Raw genomic sequence first — 22,091 nt, 5'->3', positions numbered from 1 at the left:
GAATATGACAATGAACCTGAGAGCCCTTAGGTAACATTAACAGACTCCAGACACGACAAAGACGCCTCGCATAGACGTGATCTCGTAATTATGCGCGGCCCGTAGACAAACTGTCTCCCTCTTCGCAGTTTTTATTCTGCTTCCCTCTTGTTTATTCCGTTTCAGGCGAGCATTCGTCGATTATGAGTCATTAATAGTAACTTTTAAATATTTCTTTTAATATTTTCCATTTAGGAATTGTTGCCTTTTATTTTAGTTACTTGAAATGTTTGTTACCTCTTTCCTTTTTCTGATTGATTTTAGTTTATTTTAGTTGACGTTGTGAACGTCATCAAAAATAAGAATGATGAAACCTCATAAATAATTCGAAAAGTCGAAATCTCATAAATAATTAGAATATTTATCTCACACGGTTTCTTCCTTTCAAACGAAATCCTTGCGTCATCTTAAAAATTCCTTTTAAGGAAAGAAACATTTGCATACTCGATCCAGATGAATAGATGCTAATTTTCTACATACCTACATAATTTTTCCGTTTCATGTTAGTGATTATACAGTTTACGACCTCGCTGTATTTCTTCCAACAATGCTGTCTCGATTCTTGTCCAATAACCCAATAAGCAACAGTGAAAAGAGGTGACCAACAGAGTGGAACTGGGCCAAGAAAAGATGGTGGACAGGAGAGGAGGGCACGTATCATTCGCAATTCTCGGTAGCCGGTGTCGGTAAACAATCTGATCCCAGGACAACGGTTCGGAAGCATCGGTTGACAGTAAAATATCAGCAGGTACCAGTCAGTATGGCCGCGATACGATCGAGAGAGGAGGCAGGTATATAAGCGTGGTAGAGCTCAGACGCTCCTATCCTGGCAACAGTCCTCGGGGTACTGTTAGCCACCGATGAATGATAACCATATCGCGATATGCGTCGCCGATACAATGGAGAGTAAACGGGCGAATGTATCGGATAGAGGAGGGCCTAGACCTCTCGCACGAGCCTGCGTTTCTGAAATAGAAGAACTATGTGATCGATAATTCACGGAACAGGAATAGACGCCGCTGTCGCCGGCTCGATTCGCTGCCCTCGTGATCGAGAGTGCTAGCTTCGAGTCTGTTACCTAAATGGAGATGTTTGTGTATTTTTAGGAAATATAAAGATGCGAAAATGAACAAAATAGAGGTGCTTTTGGAAAATTAATGTGAACTTCAATGAATTTTTATTTGTTGAAATACTGAAACGAATATAGAAGTAAAAAAATATAGTAAGATCTTTATGTTGAACATTTATATGTATTTGATATACCTTGGTGTGTAGGTAGACGCATGTCTCAAAATTTATACATCTTGTAAATTACGTAACACAATTTATCAGACACGGATGAGACAGTAAGATTTAGTCACGATTTTTTAACTACGACGCTCTGTGGGCAATTTTATCTAACGTTGAATCTCTGAAACACAGGAACTAATGAAAAGTACATCTCTTAGTATTTTTATAAAATTGCTTCATCTTGACGTTATTTTTATTATTAACTGTTAACGTAGACACAAACACACAATTGAAGTTAATATATAATATTTAAAATTTACTCTCAAAATATTTTCGGATTTTTTTCAATTACTACTGCAAAGGATAATTAGTGTAGCGCACTATCTACTATATATATACGTTGTTCCTCGATATCTTCCTCGAAAAGAAGAAACATAAAAGTCAACAACCTCGAAATAAACTCCATACTAATTGAATTAAAAGATAAACCAGCGCGATAAAAAACAATTCCACCAATAAACCAGCTACCACTGAAATATTTTTACCGCACACCTGAACCACTCGATGAGCCAGTAGCAATTTTCCAATGAACGCCCAACGAAATGTTCCCGCAGGATTAACCAGCAACGTTTGTCTCCCCATTCCCATCCTTCCCTCTTCTTCCTTCAGTTCGTTACTCTAAATTTACGAGATTGTACAACAAGCCTTAATTAACCGCGGTGCTCGTGGCTCTCGAGTTCGCTGATAATTGAACTCGTACTTCCACGTGAAGTGTTTCCGGTGCCTTCAACTCGTTCTTCGACCATCACCCGAAACATTTTCCTTTTCTTTTCTTCCACCGTTAGAATTTCTACACAATAGAAATAGTCCCATAATATAATTAAGTATGATGTGCCTATTTTTCTTAATTTTTCGGCTTTTACGTTAGTTGATAGATAAAAAGAAATATTTTTACCTAAAATAGTTGCAGAAGAAAGTAACTCGATAGATTCGAATATACAAACCTTTTACAGATAAACAGTGATAAGTCCACAATATTTCATAAGAAATGAATAATTTTAGTTTAGCTGTCCTGTTAATTTCATTTAACTAATATTAGTTCGCATAGGTAAAGTTACTAATGTTTTTAATAGAAAGATGGTTTTCATATGAATTTGGTTAAGACCATGTTGAATTTTAAAATTGTTCTTCTACGAACGAAATAAAATGTGATTCATCGTGTTCGTGATTATAGTACGATAGTGAATATTAATCATAACCACAGATATCGTGTTTATTCTAATTTCGTGCTCCAACATCTTCCCTCTTTCATCTCTTTTTTTGTCTAAAATTTTCCGCCTCAACCTATCGACAAGCTGCTTTTCAACCTTTCTCGAACATCAAACGAACGAACCTGTCCACTTCCTGGAGCTCCTCTCGGTTAGAAGTTCGTCATCCGGCGCGATGTCAATGTCCTGGCTGTGTTTCATCACGTTTGGGAATCCGGCATGTACCACGCGACCCGCTCTCTGTTTGTTCTTTGTACACCTCAAGAGGAAAGACAGCGCGCTCCTTGTGACGCTCAAACTGTATATATACCGATGCTTCTTTCTGCCTTGTTTCGTGGATCCGGAAAATTGATGTTCAACTACATTAAAAATGTTAAGAAGGTTTCACAAAAAAGTCGCAATTTTTAGAACAGTTAATAGATTGCGGATTTCTATGCATTTATGGAAAATTTAAAGATGCAAAAATGTACAGAGTACGGGTAATATGCAAAGACATAAAATATTCGAAATGTGATACTCATTATAATACTTAGTAAATAATTTAGTAGCATAAAAGTATGAGTTCACATAAACAATCTAGATGTTTGTTTTACGTCGTGTCAGTCTTAATAGACAGTAATTAAAAAGAGAAGAAGACTGGAAAAGTTCGTTTGATCCTTTTTGGACTGAATAAGATTAAAGATCTTGTATGGATAATAAAATATTTATATTACTTTTTAACTTTATTGATTTTTTTTTAAATAAGCGAGATTGGTAGTTTTATACTTTTAGATATTCTTGGATAGCGCCTTAGATAACATTAGATTTTGTGATAAATACAATATGTGTATAGAGATAAAAAGAAAAGAGAAAAATAGATACGACTGTAATTTGTTCTCACTTTGTTCTGAAATACCAGAGAACCGAGAGACGAGGAACCTCGATACAATTTCCACTTCCTTACAGAATCTTGGAGGCGAAATTAAGTAATTTACAGAAGTACCTGCTATTCTGACCAATCACAGGTTTTCCCCGAGAACATCTAGGCCAGTCATAAACCACCGTTTCTACCTGTTTTCGCCTGAAGCGTCGAAGGTGAAGATTCTTTAACGAGTCCCTTGTCTTTTACCTATAACCAGTAATATACCATCGACTATAGCCTTCGAAAAAAGAAACTAGACAAAACAAGAAAAGGGAAAGCTAAGAGGCAGTATCAAGCAATATTCCGAATTCAATTCCACGAAATCTACGCGCGAATCTATCTTACGCGCACGATAAAAATATATCTTGCATCAAAAAGATAGAGAACTTCCTTTCTTCCCATCTTTGTATTATGAAACAGTTATGAATCTAATATTATTACAATACAATATAAAAAAAATGTTCCACGAAAAACTAATTCTTCTTTATTATATATCACTGTCTCCATTATGTATATCTTTTATTTTCTATCTTTATATATAAATAGAATTGTAGATTTACGAAATAGTCACGAAGAAATCGTTTACACAAAATATACTACGAGATACATTATACATTAGTAAGATACGTATAAAATAATTATTTCCATGAGAAAAATAATTTTTCTTCGCCGTATATCTAACACCTTTCTTATTTTTACTTATATTTATTGAAAGGTTTCCTATCCGTTAAGGAATTAACAAATTTTTCGCAGAAGAATGATAATTTTTCTATATCATACGTACGTTCGCGCCCTATTTTTCGAGTGAAGTTCCTGCTGACTTACAAAGTGGCCTGAAAGAATCGTGTCTCGTGTCAGAAAAAGCGATTGACGCGCGAGACGAATCTCCTTTTTCCGTTTCCTCAGCGCGGCGGGTTGCTCCACGTCGTGAACAATTCCATCGACGAGGACGTCTCGTAGCCCGGTTTTTGCTAGTTTTCTAGATTAATAGCGAGCACAGTCTCGACGATGTCTGCGGTGTTTTTTCATCGATGAACCATGTGCACCATGGTCGCGTGAAATCACCACTGTAGTGAGAATAATGGCGACGTATGAACGGCAGGTGCGATGAAAGAACGATCGATGAAAAGTAGCAAGTTCTTTCGATGGTTTTTGCTCTGTACGGTATAACTCATCAATAAAAGTTCATCAACGGGGCCTCATCAATGGCGCGAAATTGAACGAGCCGGCGACTCGATAATGGCTAAAGTTGGCTACTATGTAGCTTGTATGCTTGTACTACGCTGGTTTATAAGATATAAGAAGCTTGATGGATGTTAAAAGCTGAATATGCATAACGAGTCATGACTGCGTAGGTTAATAGAATGTTTTAATAGTTTTAATCCCAATTTTATGTAGTACGTAATATCGTGGAATTGTTCGTGTTACTTAAGAGGATAGTTACATCTACTGGGAAAGTCGAAATTTCTGTTGTGACATTTGTTTGGGAATACTTTCTTATTTGAAAGTACAACATTCTGGAATATTTACGCTGGAAATATTGGAATATCACAGTTTTTGAATATTTGTATAAAAGTTTATATCAAGATTTCTTTATTGTAAAGAAAAATATTTCAAAAATTTGTAAGATAAATTTCACTGAAATTTTGTAGAATTATTCTGCACGAAATTATCCAACTTTTATTACATTTTTTACCTTCATCATAGAAAATCACAAAGGAACCAGTATATTTTAAGTTAATTACGACAAATAATAGATCTTTTTATTTAATTTAAAAATCACATCTCTATCATTTTTATCCTAAAAATACCAACTTCAGTATTATCTTTTAATTTCTTGTAACGAAATTTAGCTGATTTCTGAGCTTAAATAGACTTTTTCAAAAATTCTTGCATAAGTAAATTCTTTATAGATTTTTAGTACTTCGACTAGAAAAATATTCGAGCAATTTCTGTTTGATAATAGGTAGCTAGAGTGCTTCTAGGTAAGTTAACTTTTCAAGAGAAGGACAAAAACGATTATCTAAATATTCTAGGAGAACGAATAGGTTTTGATGAAGTTTTAATATAGATAATGGAGTTTTAAATATTTAATCTAACTTCCGAATGTTTGATTTCACTGGGTCGTATTTAGAATTCATAAATGTCTATATAATTTAGAACTCAGGTTTCTGTGCAAGATTTTGCAAATATGTATATTGAAATTTATATTCACTACATTTGATGAATTTTGCCCTGATATTTGTATTTCACCCTGATGTAATGTTTGACTTTTATTAACGTTTAATTGCTTTATTCAATCGACGTTTACTTAATATCGAAAGTGACACAAGGACTTCTCGGTACTCCTAATATCTGTGCGTAATTTTCCTATTTCTTTTTTTTTTTTTAGAAGCATAAGACACGTCACCCGCCAATTTATTTGACATTATAAATCATTCTTTGTAATAATAATAACGATATTTTTAACTTTATATACGATTCCAATTTTTAAACTTTTCTAATTAGAAATACATTTTTTTTAAATCAATTGACTTGGTGAAACACGATTGAATTAAACATCTTATACGTTACAGTCTAATAATAACATCTTACAATTAATCTAATAATATCTATAACATTTAGTTACAATCAAATAATGATATCTCACAATTTCTATAGAAATTCATTAATCGTAGAAAAGAATGAATTGAAACTTAGAACGAAAAAAATCGTACGTGTTGTTCACACGTAGTCATTTATGCACGAAAAAGCCAATATTTACAAGAACATGTGGGCCATGGCCCACTCGTCCTCGAAATTCCCTTTAAACATCGTCAATCGAGCGTCGTAAAAAGCAAAACTCATAATCCGACCATGACAAGACGATTCTTTTTTTTATTCGCAATCATTCCACGAATTGAACAATGTTGAAATAATGGTATGACGAAATCATTAAAAGCTGGTCAACTGATTGCGCAGAAACCTAAGCAATGAAAGTCCATCGGAGTATCATTCAATCGGAAAGTTCAATTTATTACTAAAGCTCGAAAAATGTCACAATATTTTAATAGATATAGCTTTCGTTGAAAATTATTTCTATTTAATAATTATTACGTTTTTAGAAATTGTTATGAAACATCAAGTTTAGAAAAATTAATTTCTTAGACAAATTTACTGGAATTTAATTTATCAGTTACAATATTTTCGTATATTTTACTAAAGCACAATCATAATTTACATAAATTTTTACATAATCCATCCTACATACATAAGTAATATTTTGCTCATTAAAATTCGTTTTAAGTTACAGTTATCATTCTGAAAATTGTTATAGGCGAAGTGAAACAAATGTCGATATTCAATTTTTTAATCAGACAGAAAGTGAACAGATATGAAATTTGGATAAAATATCGAATTTTTACGAATTGCTGGTATAAAAAGGTGCATACTACAACATATGGCAACGAAAACTAGACTAGTTCAATAATTTAAAAAAAAACTCATTGCAATGGATTGAGTTTTCAATCCGTGCGAAATCGGTTACATTACGATGTCTACGTTAAGCATCGCGTCGTATCATACAGTACTCCGTTTCCTGCGAAAAGGTTAAAAAGGAACTGCGAAAATTTAGCTATCTGGCATCGCAACGCGACATCGTGCCGGTTTATCGGTTACAGGTTACGTTATTTGCGATGCGAAAGTCCAGCTATATCGATAAAAATCCGCGGGGTAATTGGTTCCGGACGACCGGCGATCGTAATTACCGGATGATTGAGGTGAGGCGTGGCAAGGTGAGGCAAGGGGAGGCGAGGCGAGGTCTTGGCAGGTCGTAAAGAGCAGTTTGCGGGACGCGTGTGTTGCGCACGCATGTTGTACGATCGATCGTCTTCGATAACATCCGATCTTACGGCTAAGAGAAGCAACGTCGACTTGTAGAACCTGAATCGGTGAAAGATGATCGAGAAACGAGCGGTTTTCGGCATAGCAATGGGGTCCATTTATGGGTTTTCAGCCAGGATCTCGTTGTCGCAGGAAACCGACCGTTTTACGACGTTGTCTAGGATCGTAGGAAGGGCTGACCGACCGACCACGTTTTGTTTCGTCTTGGATGGATGACTGGCTATCGAGACACGTAGATCGATCGTCCGTTAAGTATAATGTACGCGACGTTGTTACGGTTGAGGTTTGGAGCGGTTGTTAGATCGGCAGGAAGCTTGAATGGGTCCGCGGACGGTTTTCATATGCGATACTTGCTAATCGCGATTTTTGACCGGCCGGTTTCCGATGCAGTTTTCGAGACGCTGCCAATTGGACGAGCAGGTTGAACGGAAGATCGAAAGAAGAGACGGCTGATTGCTCGCTGATGGGAAATAGCGAAACACTTGATCGATGGGAATAGGAGAAAGAGGGTGATGGAGAATCGGATCGGTGGAGATTGTTTAGTTTGAGCGAAAGAAATTAAGTTTGTCAACTTGCTTGAAGAATTAGCTTGCAGAAGTAACTTTTAAATTTTCTGTGATTTTGGATACTGCGAGTTTTTACAAGTAGTAAATACAATTTTGGAAACTACGTTAAAAATGGACGAAGAATCAAAAATGGAGAAAGAGTTAAATTGAAGAAAAAATTGTGTTAGTGTCTTTGTGCAATATAATATCTTTGTACAAATTCAATATTTTCAATTTGATTAAAACATTGGAAAAACATAGTTTCTATTGATATGTCCAGAATTTGGTATTAAATGTCCGTTCGTTTCCATAACAAACTGAATCGGATTCTTCATGTCAGTCGTTTTGAAGGACACGTTCAATATTCGTCAAAACGAGAATCAATTCGTCAGTTTGACAGCAGGTCGCAATTTATTGCTGATAAAGAAAAACCACGACACCATTCCAAGCGACAAATATACCAATCCATCAATCAAACGTTTAAATAACGAAGGTACAGGAAAAGAAGAACAATGGGAACGTTCGGATAGAAGGTGCGTTAATCTAATCTGTCTGCTCGAAATGGTTTTGAACTCTGTCTACCGCATTGCGTATGATATTCATTCGAAAACCATTTTGAATGATTAAATGCCCTATAAAAGATGAAAATTTCGGAAAATATTCCTTAGTTTGAAAATATTTCGAATGCAGTAAAGATAATTTAATAATTAGTAAGAATAATTATACAAATTGGTGAATCTTAAAGGATAGCGTTTTAAATAACATCAGTTTCAAATTATCTTTCTTTAGAAAAAAGTTTCTTCTCGAAAATTTTTGAAAACGAACAAATTTTTCATGAGTAACTTTATAAATGTATTATCTGTAAACACATAGATATTCTCTGTTCACTAATTACATCCTCTCCTATAACGTTTGATCTCCTCTCCTTTTCTGACAAAAATGTCACGAAAAGAATGGATGCAGATTCGAGGCTACCTAGAAAGCGAAGTCGAAGACAGGATTTCGTTGCTGTCGTTGGATAATCGTCGCAGCGTGAGAACAGCCGGAGGATATCGATAGAATGGATCCTGTGGTTGATGATCACCGATCGGCGATCTCTGTTCGAAGGATCGCGTTCTAAACTCCCTTAAATCGGGTCAACGGCGTTCGCACGAGCGGCGCGGTTGCCGCTGATTCGCGATTCACTGACCTACGCCGATTTACGGGAGTCGCGGCTAACGATCCGGCTGACCTTTGATAATCGCGCTCCCGAGCCTTTCGTCCCCTTTCAGGGTGAAAAGTCAAGTCCCTTGTAGTCGCGGACGAACACCCGGCACCGTTATGCCAATAGACGACAATAAGTCATTATCACGGTGAAATCTCCATTATAGTTGCGCCGCCCGAACATCTGTTGCGCCTTGTTCCCGAACCGCCATGGCTATAATCACGTGTTTGCCTTCGAATCGAGCTTCGATTTTTTTAATTCTCTTGGTCGTTAATATGATGGTTAATTGATGGTTTGCGCAAGTTTGGAGATTAGAAGTTGAAGTTAAATATATGGTTAGACGTGAAGTATATATAATTAGTTAAACGTTGAATGGTTAAGAGAAAAGTTGAGGAGACTGTGAAGAGAAGTTATTTATTTATTACAGAAAATTTAGTTAGACTTTAATTAAGTATACGGTTAGAAGTTGATAATAATTAGGTAGATGTTACAGTCCAATTGAAAGAAAGAGTTAAAGAAAGTTTATTCATATGGATATTAAAGGAATTTATTTATAGGGTTTACAGGTACTGATTCGAATGTGTTGATTCAAAAATAATGATTGATTAGCATTTGGTAATGTAATATGAACTAGGAAAAATAATTTGCCCCATTATTTGTGCAGATGTCTGCCACTGCTGTGTTCAAAATGTCTGTCCTACATTTCTCGTTTCCATCAAATTTAAATCATCTGCAGGTGTGAAATATGGAATGATTCTAAGAAAAATGAATCCTATTTCAGTAACTAGAAAAGTTGTAGAATTCAGCAGAGAAGAATAACAGTTTTCTTTGGACAACTTTTCTAGCAGATTGAACTACCTCAGCTGCCAACTGATTCTTTCTTCCTCGATCTAATATTCCAAATGGCTGCCGTCTACAGCTCCGTTATCCTGACAAATGCGACCGTTTTCGATCACGTCGAGAACTCTAAGTAATCCAAGGACGCAATGTGCAGGCACGAGAATGAATTATACTTCCGAAGGTAAAGAAAGGAAAAAGAATGGTCATAGAATATCTCAAAGAAACTTTAATAAAAAGGACCATGAACCTTTATTACGTCGTGTGATTACTGCACTGTTTGAATTGTTCATATTCTTCGCAATATGTTAATAAATTTATTATTTTAATTTAGTATTTTACCAATATTATAAGGAATGATCTTCTCAGCGATGAATGTGGTCATTAAATATACTAACGCATTAAATTTTAAAACGTTTAATTAAAAAGATTGTTTACATATTAAAGTAAAACATTATTCGACTAGAAATATGGTAGCACAAAAGATATAAATGTCATAAAAGTGTTTAATGGACGATTAGTTAGCTCCAACACTACTGACAAGCTCTTCGAATGAAATGTTCATTGGCGTGTATCAATAACGAAAGCGACAAGATCATCATTAGCTGGATTCAAATCCTAAGACATCCTGTATGGATGAATCATCGAGAGATATACATCAATCATACTTGATATGTGAAAATTTTCGGCGCATATCTACATGAAAGATATTACAGTATCTTTCATTTTTTGGCCTACGTGTATCGAAACATATGAATTAAAATATTTATACGTAATAAATCTTATTAATTACGTTGAAGCAATCTATGTTGAATATTCTATGTTAATGTACAATTCTATCTTAAATCCAATCTACGTTAATAATTACGTGTGAAGCAATCTATGTTGCGCAATTCTACGGTAATCTGGGAAATGGTTAATGTGCATCATTAAGTTAAATACGTTTTCAGTTACTATCACAAACAAAGTGAACACAGTGAATAATTTTTTTGCGTTTCTAAGTTGAAGGTGCATATGGCATCATAAGACAGTGGCATAATTATCTCTTCTTTTTATCCTCGTCATTTGTCAATTTCACGTGTTGAACTTTATTGAAAAGTAGAGAAAATTTGTCGACTGGCTTTTCTTGCGTTAGACCGTATTCACACGGAATTGTTCAGAGCGAACGCGTGTAATTTGGAGGTCGTTACCGTGACGGAAGTACCGGCGATAAAGGCGCGATAGGACGGAAATGTGGTACACAAAGAAATTACTGAACTTCAAGGAAATAAAAAATCTTATTTGCCTCAGTCCTGTGTTCTTTCCTTTTCCGGCTGTCATGTGACGTCTATTAACGTTAAACTGTTGGCTAGCGTTAAAAAATGTCAAAATTAATAGAAATACGTTTTTCCATTTATATCGAAAATATTTACATCTGGAAAGTTTCTATTAAAATTTGTTTTAGTTTCTAACTGAAAATTTACACTTGTGGTAGAACTTCATTTACCTGAACTTACCCAGGTATAAATAGTTTATATAATTGCACCTCATTATTATATAGGAGTTCACCAATCTTTTCCGCTAATATTTCTCTTTTATATCTCAATAGAAACTCACGTTCAGATAAATAAATTTAACCAGCATGAGTTCAGTTAATCGAACATTACCTACAATTCTGTTCCAATAAATGGTGTCCGATTGTACATCGTTTGCCATTTCAATTTCTCGCTGAAACTTCATTTTAAAGTCTATTTCTCCTAAATATACCACTCTACCTCACCCATACAAAATCATTCGAAATTCGAAACCATCTAAACAACATTTTATAGCGTGTTTCAGTGGGAACTGAAGGTCGATATTCAGTGGTCGATGTCGGTTTCCGGCGTCGTATCGCGTTGGTTCTTCGTGCCGAGTGACATTTCACAAAACATCGGGCGGAGGCTGTGAATTCTTCCAGCAAATATACGATAACGATTCGAATGACTCGTAATCGTTACAAGAGGACAACGAAATAGGTAGAGAGCAGACCCGTTATCTTTACTGCTCAATCTTTTTCGCAAAACTACGAACTAGAGGGTGGCCATGCAGTCGATAAGAGATAACGGGAGCCAGAATCCAAAGCCGAGCTCTCTGTGGTTTTATTTACCGAGTCAATGCTCCAGCATGGGCTATCCTGGAAGCCAGTTTACGTGCATTTCGAGTGCCTCCGTCACATTCCGCGTGATAAACACGGTGTTGAAAGAAGCGTGAAGCCGGAAGTGGCTCGAGAACCAAAGGGGAGGGAAGGAGACAGAGAGGGTGAGGCTCGATCGAGAGTTTACGCGACGGACGCGTTAGGCGGTCGAAGTAATTTAAATTCTTCTGGAACGATAGGAATCGCCGTGACCCGTTCCCGGCTATACGAACGAAGGTACTACCAACGTTAGTCCAACTATTGGAGATGCATTGAGTCATCCGCGGGAATGGGATGATTGTGAGAAGACTGGTAGAGCGCCGGAAGATACTGCAAGTGGCGTAATGGGTTGATCGAACGAATTTTTTTAGTTAACGTAAGAAATTTGTGGAATTTTAAGGGGAAGATAAGTATATATTTTAACATGGGCTTTTTGTTTATATATATATCGGTATTTATTAAAGATGATGAGTATGTGTGTTGTTAATAGAAGTTTTTTTGTTTTTTGAGTTAAAAGTTAATAGATTGATCTTTTCGTGTCTTTCTTTAATTTGATGATCTAAGTTTACGTAATATCGTGTCGAAGATTTAGTGATTTTCCTCTAATATACGAAAACTTATTTTAGAAACTAATATACTTTGTGAGGAAAGTTCTTGTAATTCTTTATAGATTTGTTTTTTGATTGATTTTAAATACTACTTTAAACAGTTCGCACAATTTTATCACAAGTCATCTCTTACATTAATAACCGATTTACGAAAGAAAATATTATGAGAAAAGTAAAAGAATGAAAAATGCGGTCGTTTCGATTAATTGCATCGCATACAATGGTCCACCATTGTCCTGAAGAACCATTTCTCTTCTGGCTTCCTTTATCTCATCCCGTGCACGCAGTATTCCACAGAAATTTGCGGGAAATTGGAGTCGAGCGGCGATCGGATCGGTATGCGACATATGCGCGATAGTGAAAGAGAAATAATGAAACCGAGACGCAGAAAGGGCTATCGTCCAAACGTAACGTGTCCTCCCTTTTTGCTTTCACCGAACAATGAGCATTCCGGTTCGCGGGTACAATTAGCGAAGAATCCAGAGATCGTTCGGTAGAATTCAGACACTCTGACACGGGGCAAGGGTGAAACCGCCAGCTCCTTTAGTCGCTGGAACGTCTTCTAATTGCGAATCCCTCTAATTAAGGTTTGCACACTGTCGTAGAATAAATTGAAATTTTCTCGCCATCGATTCTTTTTGTTGATTAAAACGAAAATTAAATTTTCTAAAATTTTCTTCTAGAACCTACTGCTGTTCTTTGGATTATTTTTGACCGAATTGTATTTCTCTATCGTTAGAAAACTTGTTAAAATTTGGAAAATAAGAAAGAATCATTAATCGTACATACATAACTTTTTGTTTCAACGTTATGCTCAGAATTTTCTAAAGTCGTTATAAAACGACTTTGTTCGATCATAACGAAAGTGAAATTACAGTACAATGAATTGGAGGATCAAAAAAAGGAAAAACACGTAGAAATTTAAGATCGCTTTAATCAAATTTTCCGGTTAATTAGACTTGATAGATATTGCAAACAAATCGTATATGAGCAAATATACGGAAGAACAGAAAAATTTTTACGGCTGTTTTTTGGCCAACGTTAACGGGGCATTCGATGTATTCCGTGGACCGGAATCTCGTAATCTGGTCGCGTGACAATAAATCTTGTCGACGTTATGCACGCGGATTCCTTGCTCCTTTTCTTGCTCCTCTTTCTTCCGTGGCACTTAAAGGCCTCGGGAGTAATTGCCAGCAAATATTTCTGAAAGCGTCAGCTGAGAGACAGAAGAAGGAAGAAGGATTGTCAGAGATGGACATGGCGCGGCTTAGAATGCAGGCAAAATGAATTTTCTTCTCTTTATCCTTGCCTTCAATCGAATTCAGTTCCACGCCTTTTTTGATTGAATTAAATTCTTGCCCGAGTGCAACGGTGCATGGAATCGATATATTCGATAGTAAAAGCTTTATTTATACACCTTCGTCAGATTCTTCTCTCATCGACGACATTATGATTAAACTGCAGATATTTATATATTTATGAGAAATTTAAAATTCAATCAATCTCATGACTTTGCATTGTGACACGATAGTTTGGATTAACTTACTGCATTTTATCTTAGATTGTATTTTGTAATTTTTAAAGCTATATAGGATATAAAGGTATAAAGGTATATTAAGATACAAATGTACATTAAAGTTCAATACATTAAAATAAAATTAAGTAATTAATTAAATAAATTTAACACTAGGCATATAAAAGCAATAGGGTTACCACTTTTTCTTTTTATCTATGAAGCATTGCCTCCAAAATTATATCAATACCGTCTTTTAAATTCCGTTTTTCGGCGCTGATCAAAGACATTACATCTCTATGAAACGAAAGAAATTTACCTTCGCAATATCGCAAACGAGAACTGCATTGATGCGCGCTTGAAAGCAAATTGTCACCGCGCCCAAAGAGATAATCGCTCGCAATAACGTTCCTGCCGCATTTCGACAATAATCACGGCAGCTTTTTGCCAACGAAATAATCGCGGCGGTGCTGCAGCGGCGCCACTAAAAATAAAGTCGTCAGCCACTTGTCGCTCCGCCGCCGATTGTACTCGATCTTTTCTGCCACTGTGTCCCTTCCTGTTCTTCTTCTTCTTCTGCCTCTGCTTTCGCATTGCAGTCGCGTTATTCATCCGATTATACATTCGAGTTCACTTAACCTGGCTATCGATCGAACGAAAATTGGCAGAATAGGTATTCAAGTATGGTTAGAGAGATAGCTATTCTCCGAGAAATAACTGGAAAGTTAAAAGAATTTGTGAATTTTTTTCTCCGGAAATTAGAAAGTTTACGAGCTTATTCTTCTGTACGTTTATTTGCCTATATTTTATTACTAATTTTATATTAAACGATGTTTTCTAAGATAGGAACTCTAATGTTTTATATTAAGTATTATATAATATTTTAGTCGTTCAAGGTAAAAGATCGATTAAAATAAATAGCGTAATAATAGTAATGTTTACTGAAAAGAGAACATTTCTATAAAACGAATATACAAATTATTTGATATAAATTAGAAAAGAAGTTTTTCAACTAGAAAAATTAGTATAACTGTTTCATCTAACGAAAATATGGATTATATATGGCAAAAATTTTAATGATTAATAGTCGCTATTAATCTAAACTGAGGCGGATACGGCTTTAAATAAATAAACAAATAGGTAAAATTGTGTAGGCAGAAAGAAGAAAGTCGGACGAGCTAGGATCCCAGTCTAGCCGAGTGTTTACTATTCCGTTGGGTTGTAGATCGCCTCTATCTTGGATCTGGTCGCTCTTATGGCCGCGTCGCGTCGTCGGGCTGAAGTTGAATGGCAAAGAAGAACGAGCCACGTTGAAGTCTCCCGTGTCAGCGCGGAGTAGTCGCCGCTGCTTGGCCAAGGATTTACAAGCCGCCGCTGTTCATCCATTATTGGTGCCATCCGCCTTACATACATCGAGAACTCATCGTGCGAGCAGCGTCCGCTTGGAGAACACGCGCGACCGTGACCTCTCGAAAACGGATTGTAGACGCGAGCAAACCATACTCCTCGATCGTTCATCTCGTGGAATTCGAGAAAACTTGATTGGTGACGTACTTATGTATGTAATTGCTAGTTTGGAAAAATGTTGATTGACGTTTGAATTTGAAGGTGAAGGCAGCAATCGAAGATCTGCTTTTCTTCCTTAATCTTAGTTTCTTGGACTTGAACGACAGTAACGAAGGTACCTAGGGATCATTGAGAGGCGTGGGGATCAGAGTTCTGATCTTTCTTTTTAATTTTATCCTTTGCTGCAGGTTATTGGAGAAATTGCGCGAGAATGAGACTTTTCATTCTACTGGATTTTCTAGTATAAAAAGAATAAGTGCGATACAGTTATTAATTAATAAGAAAATGCTTGAATATTTTAAAACAGATCAAAGTTTTTTTTTAAGCGAGAGTATATGCCACTTTTTGTAAAAGAAATATCAAAATGTTAAAGATAAAACAAAAATCTCAAAGTATTGCTACATAAAAAGTCTTCCACAAACCAAGAACTCTCATCTAGAGATTGATGCTCACAGATTTCAATCTCCCTTTGTACAATGCCGTTTCTTACCGAGTGCTTATCCGAATATCTGCGTATGTGGTAACGAGTGCACCGGACAAGCATTATTCAACACTTCGAACACCCACGGTTGCGTAGGCGAACACTGTGCTGTAACGCATAAAGGAAATTAGGTTCACGCAACGAGGCCCTGATCGACATCGGCACTCGCTGCCTATAAAGCAAGGCCCTTCCTGTAAAACTTCATCCTATTCAATGAATATGCACTGGCTTTTAATTTTTTTTCAGTTACGATATTGCTGATTTAACGGTATCCACGTACGGTTCGCCTGTCCTTTAGAATATGCGAGCTTTAGAATATCACCGTAATGTAATACGTTTGAGAAAGTACGAAATACATTGAAAACCCTCGATAGGGAGACCTCGATTCGACGATGATAATTTAACCGAATCATTTGTTGGAAATTACAAAGGCAGCTACTTATAAATGTATGCATGTTATAAATAATGGTTCAAAATTTTTAGTTCATCGATGGAAGTAATTTTGGAGCATGATTGGTAAACTATGGATGATTTGGTTCAGCAGTAAATAGTATTAGTAGTCTGTTTTAAATAAAATAAATGTACATTTTTATGTATTATACCTTTCCTTTCTTAAAAGATATTTTTTGTACAAATATTGCATTCATGCATTCATCTTGGTTTCTCCTTTCTTTTTTACCAGTTATTGTTTCACTTTCAACTTCACTGAGGACAAAGCTTTACGCTCGTTCTATACCACGCTATGGTGTATAATATAATGTAATAGTTCTAAGTAAAAGAAGGAGAATGAAAGAACGGAAGACAGCAATATGCAACGTAGCAAGAGGTTGCAAGATAAAGGAAAACTGCCTCTGACAACCTTTGAACTCGCGGTACTTGATAATCATGCAATCATATTCTGTATAAGATATTCTCAAGCTAGGATGATTTTAAACGTGATGATGAATAGTTCATCTATAACTTTCTTTAAAAAAGAACATATATACATCCAGTGTAAATTACCGTATTGAATTTAATAGGGAATCACGAATAACCAATTAGATATTGATAAAATGTGATTTGTTATAGTATTTCCAATTTGCTCCCCTTGTAAATCCAAACTTTTGAATTTCGTAATGTTCACAGATCTTGCGATACCTAGTAATAAACGTTCAGTCTTATAACTCCATTAGCTGTGCTTGAATTTTAAGCATTATACGTGGTTGTTGTACGTCGAATAATTTAAAAATTCATAACGTATTCATTTTATGTTATGACATTGTTTGTCTCTGTACTGTGTGCAAGATGAGCACGAGAGTGCTTACACGTTTAACTTTCGAGGAGGACAAGTTTAGAAGTCGAAGAGAAGGCACTTAATGATTGAGGAGGACGTATCCAGTGTTCTATTTTCCGAAGATGCATTAATACGATCCATTTTACTAGTTAAATATTTATTTTAGCCCCTCAAAATAATAAAAGCTTAAAATAAATAGAAACTGGATCGTGGATTGATGCGAAACCATGGTTCTAAATTTATTTCTTATTTGTCGAAAGTAGGTTGGCAGTAAGTTCATGTCATAAATAAAACCGATCTATACAAATTTATGTTTTACTTCTTGAGCTGAATTATTTTGGAAAACATTCTTTTTACCGTACTTATTTTAAACTTACTTCTCTCTCTCATCTCTCTTACATCTCTAATTATCAATCAAAATTTCTAAGAAAAATGTCTGATTTACACTCAAATTAACCTACCTTAATTCCATTTAATAATAGACAGATCAGATCATACTTATATTTGTCAACATATTATTCTTATTCGAAAAATCTATTTCGTATCCAGTAATTATAGTTCTTATAAAATACATGAAAATTGTCTGAGGTAAGAGTTCCAATACTTACGTGAGCCATTGTACCAAGTAGATTCACGCGTTAGCTTTGGTTGTAATTATCGTGGTAATCTATAAAAATTACAATTTAGATCTAAATGACGATCGTGCTCATTCGATTCCTTTTCCTTTGGTCCTATGAAACAAATGCAAATGCGAGACAACTGGACGGCCAACCAAAATAGCCGCGTTTATCTCGGTGACGTTTATCGGATCGTTAAACTTACATATGTTCGTCTTTCGTGGAAGCGAAAGAAGAGAAGGGCGCGAGCGAACGACACGTTACGCGGCGCATCGCTGCGAGGGATCGCGTGCAGGGAATCCAACGCGCTTGGAGGTCCTGTCCAAGGATCAGTGGATCAACACCGACCTGCTACGCGGGCCCCGCCGCATCGGCTATTTACTCGTCCCTTTGATTTAACTGTGATTCAATGCGCGCCGAGAAAATCGAAACTTCTTACACCTTCGTTCCTCTCTCCCTTTTATTTGTTCCTTTTTCTTGGTGTTCGTGTTGTTTAAGATCTGGAAGCATTCCAAATTGACGCCGAAACATTGGCATATTTAGATGCAGATGTCGACTAAATTTATTTAATTTTCGAAAATTGAATCTAACGTATAAATACTTTTGATTATTTAAAATTTTCATTCATTGTGACTTTCTTTTCCATTTCTAGTGAAGTTTATATTAACTTCACTCAGGTTAAATATAATATTTACTATATAATCTCATAACTTAATATAATCACATAAAAAACAGCAATTTCCTTAAAATGATAAAATGCAGAAATAATATAAAACGCTATGTAAATAAAATTAACACAACATATTTCAGTAATTTCTCTTGTTAAAACAAAACGTTTCAAAAAAATGGTGCATATTGCACTATTCACTTGTAACAATCTCCAAAGAAAAAAACAAATGTTCAGATTATTTTCCAAAAAACAAATAAGCTTAAAGAAACTAATATCGATCAATCCTCTCTTGCAACTACTAATTTACTAACAGAATTTTCCAAGAATTCACGAGTGGAATCTCAAGACATCCAAACATTGAGGAATTTCCGAGTTCCGTGGATAAGCAGAACGCGACCACACGAGTCGGGATTTAATTCGATCGCAGTAAGTTTCGAATGCTGTAGCAAGAATTCGCCGTGGCATGCTTCACAATTCACAGAGAAGAGAATCGTTCGATTGTATCAGCAAATGTTACCGGCACAGAATTTCGCGTATCGATGACGTAACAATAACGGCGCGAATATTTCTACGATTACGATACATTCCAACGGCGTCGACCTTAACCCTTTCTTCGAAAGACGCGCAATCGCGAATAAATCGTGATCGCGAGTCTCTCGTTTATAGCGATGACATGCGCGTATGTTGGGTGTAAAGGTGCACGAATTTATTTTGTTTAGATCTGCTGGTTGTGGAATGCCATCAATCCCGTGGTGATCGATTGCTAAGGAAATTGCGAGTTTGAGTCATTGGGAATGATGGTAGAGTTGGATAATCGTCATTCACGGGCGATTCGTTGATTTACGCGGATGCTGAGTTGGTATGTTTTTATCGTGTCAGTGAATCAGTTGTATAGTTGATTTCTTCTACTATTTTTCCAACGATATTTCTCCAACTAAAAATTGATTTTATGAGATTTTTATAGAATAGTATAAGGTGCTTTCTAGTTCGCGAGAAAATTGATTTATGAGAACGATTGCCTTTCAGATTCACTTAAATTGATCGAAAAGTTGCGAAGCTTCTCCTGATCCAAAGGAAAGAAATTAACTACTTTAACGAAGTCTGTATCAATTTAAGTTTAATGTAATGTTCATTATAACTTATATGAGTAGCAATTTTCCAACGATTTATTTACTTCTTATAAGTCATTTACTTTCTTTTTATTCCTGTTATTAAAATACTCTTTCAATGTATCATAAGTATTTTTTAATATTTATCTCCCATCAAACAGTATTTACTTGAAAACTATATTGAAAGTATTGCAAAAGCGATGATTCTACACTTTTTGCCAACAAAGTAGAACAGTAGCCACATTCTTAGGATTGCGATCAAATAAAATAAGCAAATGGACACGATTCTTCAGACATTTTATTCGATTGATCAAACAAGGTTAAGCAAAAGTAGCGTTCCGATAATGAAACATAACAGTTCGAATACTTCGTGCTATCGATGTATCAATGTCTAATTAGGAACAAGTCTAAACGAAGCGTAGATAAGATAATTAAAGAATTAAAGTAACTGTTCATGTATTCAGTTGTATCAGTCGTGCATATATTATCACTAATTACAAAAGCTGATGAGAACGAATCTGATTGTGGCTAAGAGCAGAAGCATTTTCTAAATTGCGAGGATTTTATTGCTTCTATCAATGATACATCACTTAATGCCTCACCGCTTAATTACAAGCTGAATAGTAGCTAGGAATTTTCGAAATTGCAAAAGAAAATTCCATACTGTACACGCACGCCCTTCATTGTATACATATTGATGTAAATAAAAAGATGATAAAAATAATATTTCTAAACCATCTATCTCAATTCCAAGCTTAGACTGCGGATTTTTAACACATACTTATATCTTTGAGGCTATGATAGATTTATGATATGATGATTTGAGAATATGATTTAGATGCTTTATATATTTTCCACATATATATTTTAAATTTTCCATAAATGCATAAAAATCCGCATTCTAATTATGATTTTATTTTAAATAATTTTATATATAATATATAATATATAATATATTTGCATATTTATATATAATAAATATATATATTAAATTTACATTATAATTTGATTGTAAGTCTAACCATAATTTTTTCTCGATCATAATCGGACGTGTCAAAATTTCATTCTGCTCACATAATTAAACACTCAGGTATCTTCTGTACCCACGGAAAAATATACACTTCTTCTCACGCAGCTGCATTTTCTTGTACACCCGCAAGAGCGTAGACGCTGGAATTTCCGCGATAGGCAATCGAACGATCGCTGCCGGCGACGCCAGCGCCTGCAATAACAAGAACATTGTTAAATTATCGGAAATCTCGCGTCATTATAGCCTGGTTGAGGCTCCCGCCGTGGTACGTAGGGAATCTCGCCGACTGAATCGCCGAGAAAAGGGGGATTATCCGAACGAAACGAAAGAACGACCGCGCGCCGCCGGATATGCGGGTGTCGCGGCAGGCGATAATAAAAATAAGCTTGAAACCCAGGACTCCTGCGACGATCGTTGCCGCCGCTGTGTTACCGCAGAAAGGTAGGGTTAATTCTCAATAATACTGACGCATCACGCTGTTTGACGAATCATGGACGAATCCTGATATATACGCTGCCTAATGAAAGTATTCGAACATTTACTATAGGAACTTGTATGTCCGTAATCTATACTATAGAAAAATTTTAAGTCCAAGTATGTGCTAGGTAAAACATTTCAAAAATTCATTAACATTTAATGAGACACGACTGTCATGTTCATATTGGTAAAATGTGAAATGAATTCAGAGATGTATACAGAAATTACAAGGTATTTACGGCAAATATATTTAAATATTTAGTAAACGTATATTATTATGTTCACTCTTGTAATAATAAATAGGTAAATCGTTTGTATTTTTTAACATGATTAGGTAAAATACCTTGACACTTTATTTTACTGATAATTATAGTTATTAATATGCAATTAAAATTCCTTTTTAGTAGGCTAGATAACTTTTAATTTAAAATCTGGAGGATTGCAAAAGTTAATAATTCATCTTCGTTTTGTGAAGGAGTAGCTCTACTTGCGTTTAAAATATGGCAAACGAAGTATCGAAGTTTTCAATTTGTTCCTTTTTTAACGTTCAGCTTGAGTTGTTTATGAGCAGAAAGTAATTGAATTTTTCGCGGAGCTAGTTGGTATTATCAAGCTGCGATAGCTACATGTATACAATGCCTCTTTTAACAACTTCATGCTATAGCTAATTGCGCGATACATTTATATTA

The 22,091-nt window shown here is 35.5% G+C and overlaps 1 long non-coding RNA gene across 1 annotated transcript; it reads right to left on the bottom strand.

The window, feature by feature from the left end:
• Positions 1 to 989: 989 nt before the first annotated feature.
• LOC138180006 (uncharacterized) lies at positions 990 to 21,569 on the bottom strand. Its single transcript, XR_011173182.1, has 3 exons — positions 20,918 to 21,569; positions 2,663 to 2,896; positions 990 to 2,119 (listed from the first exon to the last, which is right to left on the bottom strand). It is a non-coding gene; the product is annotated as an uncharacterized LOC138180006 (long non-coding RNA).
• Between the last annotated feature and the right edge of the window lie 522 nt (positions 21,570 to 22,091).

Source organism: Bombus flavifrons, chromosome 5, assembly GCF_040668555.2.
Source record: "Bombus flavifrons isolate JBK064 chromosome 5, iyBomFlav1_principal, whole genome shotgun sequence".
NCBI classification, from domain to species: Eukaryota; Metazoa; Arthropoda; class Insecta; order Hymenoptera; family Apidae; genus Bombus; species Bombus flavifrons.
The sequence above is the reverse complement of the archived record's forward strand: the minus strand, read 5'-3'. Positions and strand labels throughout refer to the sequence as shown.